The 11,092-nt window shown below is 46.8% G+C and overlaps 1 long non-coding RNA gene across 1 annotated transcript; it reads right to left on the reverse strand.

The window, feature by feature from the left end:
• Positions 1-2,625: 2,625 nt before the first annotated feature.
• Positions 2,626-10,411, reverse strand: LOC119400829 (uncharacterized). The gene is made up of 4 exons (XR_005185261.2): positions 10,289-10,411; positions 7,663-7,824; positions 5,290-5,401; positions 2,626-2,741 (listed from the first exon to the last, which is right to left on the reverse strand). It is a non-coding gene; the product is annotated as an uncharacterized LOC119400829 (long non-coding RNA).
• Positions 10,412-11,092: the final 681 nt, after the last annotated feature.

The raw sequence follows: 11,092 nt of genomic DNA on the forward strand, positions 1-11,092 counted from the left end.
CTTCATACGTTGCCACTGTGCGTTTTTGCGTGCTTGAAAGAGTCGCACCTTTTACCCGTACCTTAGACGCTAAGCAGCGTTTGCCTCGACATGCAACGATAGCCATCACTTTCCACGGCGTTACGAGATGCGCGCCAAACCGGACTACTTCGCGTAGCAGTACATGTGCAGACGCTCCGCCCCCGTAGCTTTTCCTTCATTGCCACAGAATGTTGTCCCGAGTATAGTTCACTATAACCCCGCGCAACGCGAGGATGGCTCCGAGGGACCAGACGAAACGGTAACGCCCGATGACGCGGAAGGCGTCGGCCGGTAAGCGTTTAGAATTTTTTTGTTCGTTGACAGCATTGTGCTGAATGGAGCGTTGCGTGTTTCGCAGGTGCCAATGTGGCCGGTGTCGATGGATGCCGCAAAAGACAAAACTCCGAATAGTATCGTTTGGATACCATTACCACCAGCTTCACAGCGCACCTAGCGTCGTGTTCTTCGTTTTGGAAATACATCAGTTACAAACAAGAATGATTTGTTTCTGAGAAAGCATTAAAAGGGGTTTTGTTCTCTTTAGGGCTCCGTAATACGGCCTAGCTACCACCGTGTGAATATTACGTGGTACTTGTCGCGTGAAGCCAATCAAAACGCACGGCCGTTGTCGTCACTGTCGCATGACGAAACGTCACTTCCCGTAAAAAATACAGCCGTTGTGTGTCGCTGTAGTCGCAAATCAAGGTTGTTTATTCGGTGAAATAAAATTATAACGGCTTCGTTTTCGGCGTTGCCACTTGCGCAACGATGTCGGCGCATTCCACAGTACCCGATCAAGCTTTCAAAACGACATGCTTAATTTGTGTCGCAGGGCCCCTTTTACGTGATTACAGCCGGTGTATTTAAGATAATTTACTTCATAGAATGCTCTTCGAAACCTCGAGACAACGTTCAGAAGCAAGTCTTAATAGGTCTGCGTTCATGTTCTTCTTGACACTTTCACACTAAGCAGCAGTATATAACTGCATTGCCACGGAGCATACCTAGGGCTCTATGACTTTCGCCATAACACGACAGCATATGGCAGCTACGATTCCGGGTCTGCTGCCGCCGCTTTGCGCTGCTTGCTGCTTTGCAACACGCTTACAATCAAGAATGCGCTCCACATAACTTACCTACTCATAGTGCAGGAACAAGCTGTAAGCTCGGAGCCAGTGCGCCGACAGAAATGTAGCAGAGAGGCGACGCAATGGCTAAGCAGGGCAGTCGTCTTCTTCTTTCTTCATGCGTGGATACATGATGTGTTTAATAATAGATTTCATCATCATAATGAATCGGCAATTCAATTTTAACACGACAGCGTTAAAGAACCCGTGTCGAAGAAATTCTGCTGTCGGTGTCGGCGTCGTTGGTTGTGAGCGAAAAATTGCCATTGTTTGCATCCATGGGGAAAATCGCCCTGGATGCAAATAATAAAAAAAATTATGAACCCGAGGTGTAATTGAACCCAGGCCTTCGGTGTGGCAAGCAGGTGTTCTAGCACAAGAAAACAGCCACGCCAATGCTTGGAACTGCGACGAACGTAACTTTCATGCTTCACAAACATACTCGTCCTGTGCACAGGCGTCACAGTACTAGGTGCAATATCGCAGTAAAACGTCGTACAAGCGTACATTGCCATCGGGCGTGAGACCATGTGAATTGCATAACGAGTTGGCGGTTTAAAGCCGGCCACTCATTACAAAAGACACACATTACTGCGCGTATTCCCTTACATGTACGTAGTGTGTGCATCGCAACTTCGAAGAAATTTCACGCGTGTAATTGCTGCTGGTTTAGAGCATGCCACCCATTGCAAAGGGCGCACACATAAGTGCGCGCATTCTCTTACACAATCATAGTAGGTACGCTGTTATTATAAAAGTGATGTTGACGAGAGCGGAATCTTTTACCTTTCGCGTGTCGTGTGTGTGTCGCGTGTGTCGTGTTTGTGGCGCGTGTGTGAGAGTGGCTGGCTGGGTGACCTACCATAATGACAAGCGAAACCGAGCGCGATGGGGATGGGTCGGATATCGCTATCGCGTTCAACTCCTTAAGGTTAAGCTTAAGCGTGCCCCAATTTTTTTTTTTCACCTGCATGTCATTCGAAGAACTTCTCTTGCGATAGCTAGCTCGTTCAAAACCCCTACGCGTTTTCACAACGTAGACGAAGTTTTCATGAAGTTTCGCGAGTCCAATGGGAACCCAAATGCGTACTTAAGAAACACATCGTCATTCAGAAGTTGAGCGTATCGTCTGATTTCTGCTCATTCCGGTCATGGAAATATCGATGATGGGCTTACATGCTGCACATATTGGCAATTAGAAATAATATTACATGGTTTCTTATGCATCTTTCCACATAAGGTTTTCGTCACTCATGCTTTCAATTCACTGCTTGAGTACGCAAGGAACACAAAAACAACGTGGAATATATTTCTAACCACAACATCCTTTATTAGACACAATATTTTGAGTACTTGAAACCCGCCTTATCAGGTAAAGAGCACATGCTGCGAAATCATGCCTGCTTATCAATGCCTCAATTGATATTGCTTTCAAGAGCACGTCTCCATTTGATTAGAGAGGCTCCGTTTTCCATGACTCGTTTCTATCCTCGCCACAATGGGGGACATCGGGCACAACAGTGAGGCCAATCCCCGACTGGCCCACCTGGCGCCCCTGGAGGATGTTGATTTGGGCCGGCGCCATCTTGACACCTGTATTCAAATGGCCACTTATATCAAGGCACAATATCATTGCAATAAATGACTTCGCTTTGTCTAATAAAACGCTGGCCTTATTTTATGGCTCAGTTTTTAAAGTACTGTCACGATTCAATTGCGGCAGGCATATACCTGGGCCTGGACAGATGGCGCCGGTGTTTTGCGCAACAGGGCAAGGAAATAACGTAAATAAGTGTGCTCTACTTCATCGAAGACGTATGGCGATTGTACAACAAAAGGGACATTTTTTTTTCGTTTCCTTGGCATGCAGCGTTAACTCTTTCCCACACACCGGAGTCAGGAAACATCTATAAAACATTTTATGTTGATTTCGAAGTTTTCATCGCCAGCATCTGCAAGCCAGCACCGCCGCAATGGATACTGTTGTGAGGAGTCAACACAGTTCGCTGCGTTTATGAAGTCTGCGTCCCGATTGCGGCCGACGTCGCTTTCGGAGAATTAACTCATCGTTGCTTACGTGCATGCTCGTGTAGCTGACAGCAGGTGACAGAGCAGACGATAATACGTCACGAGTCGCTGTTTCCACGTGGCTTAGACCTGTACGTCAGACTGCGTTGACACGTCACTATGAAACCGCAACCTCAATATCGAAACCGAAAGTCGGGAATTAGAGAAAACATATTCAATGCGTCCCTAGGAATGGCGATACTTTCTTTAGGGTTCTCGACACAAATATTTTTATTTCGAATCCGGAAGAGCAACTCTGGGCCGTCCAGCTGACCGAAAACGACGCCAGGACCCAAGGGCTACTGGCCGTCGTTTAGGCGGGGACCTGTTCCCCAAACCGCTGGACCCAATAAAGTTATTTTTCTCTCTCTCGAATAAAAATAGGAATACCTATAAAATTACCGTTGGTACCCATTGACCCTGCAGTATCGTCGTTCAATACTTTTGTCCTGGTGATGAAACCCCCGCGTGGCGCTATGTGAGAACTTAAAGGGGTCATGAACCACTTTTCCAAGTAATGATCTAATGGCCTCAGTATCGCAGTGTACTGCCTCCCGAATCGATTGCCGCAAAAATTTCTCGAATCCGTCAAGAATCAGCGGAGTTACGGGGGTTTGGCGCACGCTCCCAGCGCTTTCTCTCTTTTCTCGTGCCGGCGAGCGCACTGGAAGCCAGACAGGGAGGGATGGCATGGGGGAAAGAAGTTACGCCAGCGCGCGTCATGAAACGCGATCGCTCTCCCGCTGTGATTCGCTTGCGCGAGTGCGGCTACCGTGTACTGAGGAGTGCGGCGCCGGCAAGTGGCGGCACGCCGCGGCAAGAAGCGCATCTGATCCGAACGCCGCTCTCGATTTACGTCGGTTATCGGCCAATAAGCATGCTATGTCTCTTGCGACGTACAGCGGACAGACGCCCCGCCCACCGACGAGAGTGAGAACCGGCCTCTGTTTGAAAAGAGGGTGCCTGGGGAAACGGCAACTTCGCGCTCCGCTTGTGGCCATTACGCGGCGCGCACGACTGTAATATTTGGCAGAGCAGTTCATAGCCGTGTCAGCTTTCCGCAGGATGTGTTTTTTCAATCAGCCCAAGGGGTGCTTCATGACCCCTTTAATATAGCACCACAGTTGCCGGGCCACGGTGTTACGTTGCTAGAAAGCGAAGTTATAAGCGTTCGAGGCGCTATAGGTCGAAGCTCAGGGAAAGATGGAAGCTCTACAGAGAGTGAAAAACAGTTTTAACATTAAAGCGAAACATGGGTGATGTAATTGTTTAACGAACTCAGGCGACTTTAGGAAGAAAATGGTTCGTTCTGTCGAAATCAACGAGTAATGATTGTGCACATGTTCGTTGCTCCATCTTGTGAAACACACTCCACAAATAATGTCTCGGCCACGCAACATATCAAGCATGAATAAAACTCACCGCTCTTGGCTTAAAAGCGGAAATCTATGTATTAGTGAATATGATCGTGCACGCTACGTACCTTCGTTGCTTATATAACTTTAGATCACCCTCGATAGGCATTTTCTCTACTGAGATGCTTATGAAGCGTAAAGTAAACCTTAGGCGCGTGACATATGGGTAGTTCTCAATTTCTCATACCCAACGGCTTCTGGTAAACAATACGAATACGTTATCTACCATATTTTACGGTCTATTTCGCATTGAGGACGTAGAAGCTTACGTTGCAGCAGACGACGTAGGGCGTAATGAATACCACATTTTGTTCTGGTTCAACGCCGATTTTGTCGGATCAGTGAACAGCGCGAAGGCAATTCGCATTTCTGCTGTAATTTTGACTAATGACAGCGCAACAGAAATACGCTGCCATAGGTAATTATAACATTGCAGTCCCGTAAGCGCACTGGCCGCTTTACAAATGCAATTTGCTGGTAACGTTGAAGTCGGGGGTCTCACAAAATTTCGTCTGGTCGGTACGCAACAGCGGTGAAAGCATTGATGGAAGAGGAAATATTTTTCGCGTCGGTCGGCGTCCATCAATGTTTGCACCAATGCTGGTAACGTTGTTTAATACGAGCGAAGTGTTAGCGATTTCATTCAATATTGCACTCACCCGGTGATTGTAACTCTGTGTCTATTGGCGCTGCATTCAACGTGTACGCATGGGTTCCTAAGGTTTGCACTTTGGCCCGCCCCTAGCGTAATACCGTAAATTGTGCAACCTCCTGCAAGGTAAAGAGCAATTGAGAAAGAGGAATTCCTTCTGCGCTGCACGATACCAAAGGGAGAAGAGTGATTCAGTGACAAGTTTCTTTTAACAAAAGAAACGTCAGAGGTAAGCCTATGACAAAAAAGCCGCAGTTTCGCCCCAAGGGCGAAGCAATGGATGCGACAGCAACAGCATGCAATGTGCACGAAGTAAGGTTAGGCGTTCAATCTTTCAGCATGAGACCTGGCGTACCACAAACAAAGCACTGGCGTGCAAAGTGACTAGCGAGCGAGGTGACCTTCGTGTTGTCTAAATCTTCAACGCAAACCTAGCGATAAGAACATGTACAAAGGTATGAGCCGTTGGCTGATTCTGTGCAAAGATAAGGGCACGCGCGACCACAAGCGACGTCGTCCGGATATTCAAACTACACGTTTCGCGCCGGACGCACGCAGCTCACCATCCGGCTCCCGCCCATGCGCCTTTTCCGCGACGCAGACGACTGGCTTGTTTTATATCTGCTAGAGCCGCGATCTTCGGCAACGCTCGCACGCTTTCGCTGGCACATAGAACATACGACGCACGGGCCCATGTTATCGATTTCGTCTTTATACGTAACATGACGGCAGTGACGACGGCGGCGGCAAAAGTCCAACTCGACTGTGGGCAGGAAGATGCTGACGAACACAAGGAGGAAGAGGAAGGATGTCGTGGCGCAACAGCTCGGCGAGGGAACTAGAGAGAGAGAGAGAGAGACGCTGATGTGCTGAGGAAAGAAGAGGAAGCCTACAGTGCCGATGCCGCCCGACAGCGACGTTCTAGAGAACACCCCTTACAGAACATGCGCAAGATACAGGGCGTCATCAGAAAAAAAGACACAATACTTGTCTGTTCAACGTCCTGTCATGCTCTGCTCGGCGTTGAACCGCTCTTTTCTGTTTCACGATTTCACTGGCAGTATTTCTCGCAATTACAGTTAAAACTCCATCTGACGAAACCAGATTTTCTGAATATTCTGATCCTACGCAAATACTTCCGTTCCCCTCCAGGCACCCATATTGTTCAATGTTGTCATAAAAAAATAACAAAATCAACTTGGACACTATACCCAATTTAACGATGCTTTTCTTTAGTTAAATTATTTAAAAGAGCGGTGATTGTGACACAGGCGGGTTTTTCCTCCAGCGCTCTCGCGTTAATTCATCTCGGCGCCCCAGTGATTGCCCTAGTTTTAATTTGATGAGACTGCAGCAACGGATTCAGGCCTCGGTAGGGCCCTTACGTAGCAGATCGCGCTAGGAGTTGTGGTGTTTGCTCTACTTATTTCATGGTCTATGAGACAAGTGGCACTGATCGTCTAGCCTCCCAAATTTATTGTTCGACCTACTCGCACAAGCGCTGCATATTTTCTCCGCGTCTTTGCATATCGTTAGTCTGACGTGACCGTCTACGTGGCCTGGATAGCCCACATGTGAGAGGCTGTTTCTCCTAGCAGCCCTGGCAGCTCTGGCGTCACCTTCGCGGCTGTTCGACATACACTGGCGTGGTTTAGCAGCAAACACAATGCCGCAGTAGCTTGTGAAGGTAGCAACGCTAAAATTTTACGCTCCAGGGGACTGAAAAACCCTTTTTCCAGCTTACCAACCTTTAGGATATAAATAAATATTGCGAGCGTTGTCATCAGTTCAATAAAATGAGTTTCATCTCCACATCAAACGGATCACCAGACGATGAAAAAACAGCACGTGATTTGTAGCAAACGCTAGCGCTTCACTTAGATAATCCCCGCGGGAGATTATGCGTTATTCAATTGTTGTACAAGGTGATATCAGCTTGTGCAACAATTTAATAAACTATTTCACCCCGTCATATAATTCACTCGGGCCTGCGTGGCTGTGGTAGCAAATGCGTACTTTGGCTAGCCCGGCGTGGTCGTCCGCGGTCGCATGTACCGTGTCTTTAATGGTTATCAGATGACGGCTCATACATTTGTACATGTTGCGTTATCGTTGCAAACTCTGCGTTGAAGCCATAGAGAAACCATATGTTGCAACGCTCGCTGCAGCAGCCACGCTTCCTTAGGCGACCGTTTTGTTTGAGTTACGCGAGGGCTCGCGCTAAATGAGTGAGCTGCTAGCCTTACTTCCTAAACATTCCGTTATGTTGCTTTCGCTTTGCCGCTACGACGAAACGGTAACTTCAAATTTGTCTGACCACTGGAGAGTTACATGTGAAATGATTCATGCAGGACAAATAATAGGTGTGCTAAATACTTACGCGCGCCGTATCTGACGGGGCATTGAATCTGTGTTGTGACAAGTGCGATAAGTGCTGCGAGCAGAACTCCCACTGCTAGGCTATTCATAACCGCTAACGTATGTTTCAATGGGTGCCCTTTGGAAAACCAAGATAATGTATGATACGGCGTGGAGGAATGATCTGGAAAGAAATGAACCGTCTGTATTGTGGAAGGGGTTGGTGAATAAACAGGCATATATTAAGGACCGAATTGATTATGTGAGGCAGTGCGAAAAAGTATGAAGCATGTCACAGCGTGAGGCACATCTTCAAGTTATTGTATAACGCAGGTATATTTGCCGAATTTCACAGTAAGACATGCCCACTATGGAGTGGTAGATGTGCGGCTGTTACACTCAGAGAACACGTTCTCTCCACTGAACAATCAATCAATGATTTCGTTTGCCACTTCAAAAAGCGGGTGGCGTTTGAAGGAACACGTCTACTGCGCTTGATTCGGCTTCCCAGACAATTGCAGGTCACTAGCATGCAGTGGCGGCATACCTAGCCTGCGGACATCAACAAAAAAAAATTATGACAGATTTGCACTAGTGGTTCCAAGCCTGAAGTAAGAGCGCTGCTGGGTGGTCATCCTTATTTCTGAACTTTTTTTTCTGTCTTCTTTTTCTTTATATTTATCTCTGTTTTTTGTATACCTTGCTTGTATATGCTTCTTTCTATTTCTTTCTCTCTTCCCTTCCTTGCTCTCACTATCTGCTTCTTTCTCTCCCTTTTGTTGTTTCTATTTATTTGTCTCTTTCTTTCGCTTTCTCTCATTCTATCTGGTTTTTCCGTCTCCTTTTCGTGTCTGTTTCTGTCTATCTCTTTCGCTTTCTTTCTATGTCTTTCTATAAATTTATGTGTTTATTCCCTGTATTTCTCTCTATTTTACCGTATCTATTTTTCCTTCCTGCTCTCTCTTTCTTTCTCTCTTTCTCTCTCTCTCTCTCTTTCACGCGCTTCACGCGCTCCACTTCGCCAAGCATGGTTCTCGTTTAGCGCTCGCACCTGCTGTACTCGGTAGTGGGGCTTGCCCAGTAACTGTGGAGTTTTGCACGACGGAACACAAGTTATCTATAGCTAAAACGGCTTCGCAGTAAAAAGAAAACAGTGTACAAAATTCTGCCATTGGTCCGCGGCTTTCCGGAGTAAAGGCGGAACGTAAACGGTACATTGAAGGCAACATCAGGCATCCTTGGTCGCCATTATCGTCAAAGAGCACGCATAGCCATAACCTTGAGCATTAACAATGACGCTTCAGCTTCCGGCACCTTCCTGGGTGGAGCCACCTGGCTGAGCTAGCGGGACCTCCAGTGGCGTTCAGCTTCTGCCACTTTTGGACCACAATATAGTTCTCACTCACTCACTCACTCACTCACTCACTCACTCACTCACTCACTCACTCACTCACTCACTCACTCACTCACTCACTAACAATGACGCGAACGGTCGGAGTCCGTCCGACTGAGTAACGGTATCGGGCAGGATTGGCGCTACACTTAAGATGGTTAGAGGGAACAAACGCCCCCCCCCCCTCCCTGCCCCCCTCATGAGCACGCCTATGATGGAGTACGGGCGATTTACAGACAGACAGACAGACAGACAGACAGACAGACAGACAGACAGACAGACAGATAGATAGATAGATAGATAGATAGATAGATAGATAGATAGATAGATAGATAGATAGATAGATAGATAGATAGATAGATAGATAGATAGATAGATAGATAGATAGATAGATAGATAGATAGATAGATAGATAGATAGATAGATAGATAGATAGATAGATAACGAAGTTGATTTGATTCCTGAGGAGTGACTGACAGGACCCCCTAACGGAGGGCCATTGTAACCCGTGTAGAAAACAGAACGCCGTGACGCTCCGCCCTTTCCTGGGCCCTCTGGATTGCCTGGGCTTGCTTTCGGAGTTCCATGCTTCTGATGGCCTCCTCCCAGTCGGCTTCGCTGTAGGGAATGTTGTTTGGCAACGCGAGACATCGCCAGAGCACGTGAGCCACAGAACAAAAGGTTTCACTGCAGTCGGGACAACAAGGATCAACGTCCGAGTATATCTTACTGAGTAGCTGACTGAACTTTGCTGAGCTTCGGGTGAGGAAGGGAATAGACTTTCCTGCCAAGCTGGTAATGTTTAGTGATTTAATTACATGTGAGAAGTGGATCTTTCTGGTGAGTACCTTCCTGCCCCTCCGGAGCCTCCAAACCGTCGCGGCAAGTGAGTTCTCGCACACTTGGTTCCCCGCACACATGAAGAAGAACGTTCTTGAGGGCTTGCCAAACCTCAACGAGCTGGCCCACGATCGTGCGATGCACAGTATGTGGATTTCTTTCAATTAGGTTGACGTGGCAGGCAGACCGTGTAGGTTTCTTCTATGTGTCAAAATTACTTTGCACTACATTATAATATGAAAAATGCACTGAATTCAATGACACATTTGAAAATCTCACTACTATCTTTTCATAATTCGCCCAATAAAATTGAACGCGCTTGGACTGATAATAAATGTGATGTGTGCCTGAACGCAAACTACCGACACGTAGACTAAATGCTAAATATAAAATATAACCATCAAGCGTTACGTACCTCTTAACAAAGGAAGTGTGTGTTGTGCACGCCGTTCAAGTTGCTAGTAGGCTGCTCGTTGGGTATTGAAGCAGTCAGCTGAATTGTGCTGCTACATTTATACCAAGTAGGCAATGGTTCAGATCAACCTGGATCATCGGGGCATTGATAACATCTAGCATCTACAATTAACGCGAACAAAGATATTCTGTATTTCCAAGTATTTATGATGGAGTACCTCACGCCATTTGTTATAATTTCAGTTACGCAAATAATCTATGCATAACACTGGTGTCATTGTAGATGTAGGAACGCAGCTTGGTTACGTCATGAGATTTCGCTATGAGTCATCGCTGGAGGTTGCGTATCGAAGCGACGTAATGATTTCAACATCAATACTAACTTTTTAAAGTTCATGTGCTGCTGTCTTCGTGTGTGACACATATTGAGTAACCTTATAATAAAGAGATTTTTCGATCGTTGTAATATTACTGTTCCGTTACGGACTCTGAGGCTAAAAAACTGGACAATACTACTTTTGCCCTAGAATGTGCCATCGTAGCTCAATTGGCAGTGTCTTCAAGAAATTTAATGCAGTATGTGGGCTTTGTTTCAGCAAAATCAGCTAGCGACGCTGGTAGCGGAGTTCGTTATCGGCTTTGCGGCACTTTATGTCAACATCCTGTTGCGTTAAGCGCCTGTTTCGGTCGAGCAAGAAATTCATGATTGAGTGCACTGCACGAAAGTTAAGTAACAACGACATGTACAACGCCCAATTTATCTGACCATTTCGCACCCACCGAAATGCGGCCACGGTGGGCGAGA

The sequence above is a fragment of the Rhipicephalus sanguineus genome, chromosome 7, assembly GCF_013339695.2.
Source record: "Rhipicephalus sanguineus isolate Rsan-2018 chromosome 7, BIME_Rsan_1.4, whole genome shotgun sequence".
NCBI classification, from domain to species: Eukaryota; Metazoa; Arthropoda; class Arachnida; order Ixodida; family Ixodidae; genus Rhipicephalus; species Rhipicephalus sanguineus.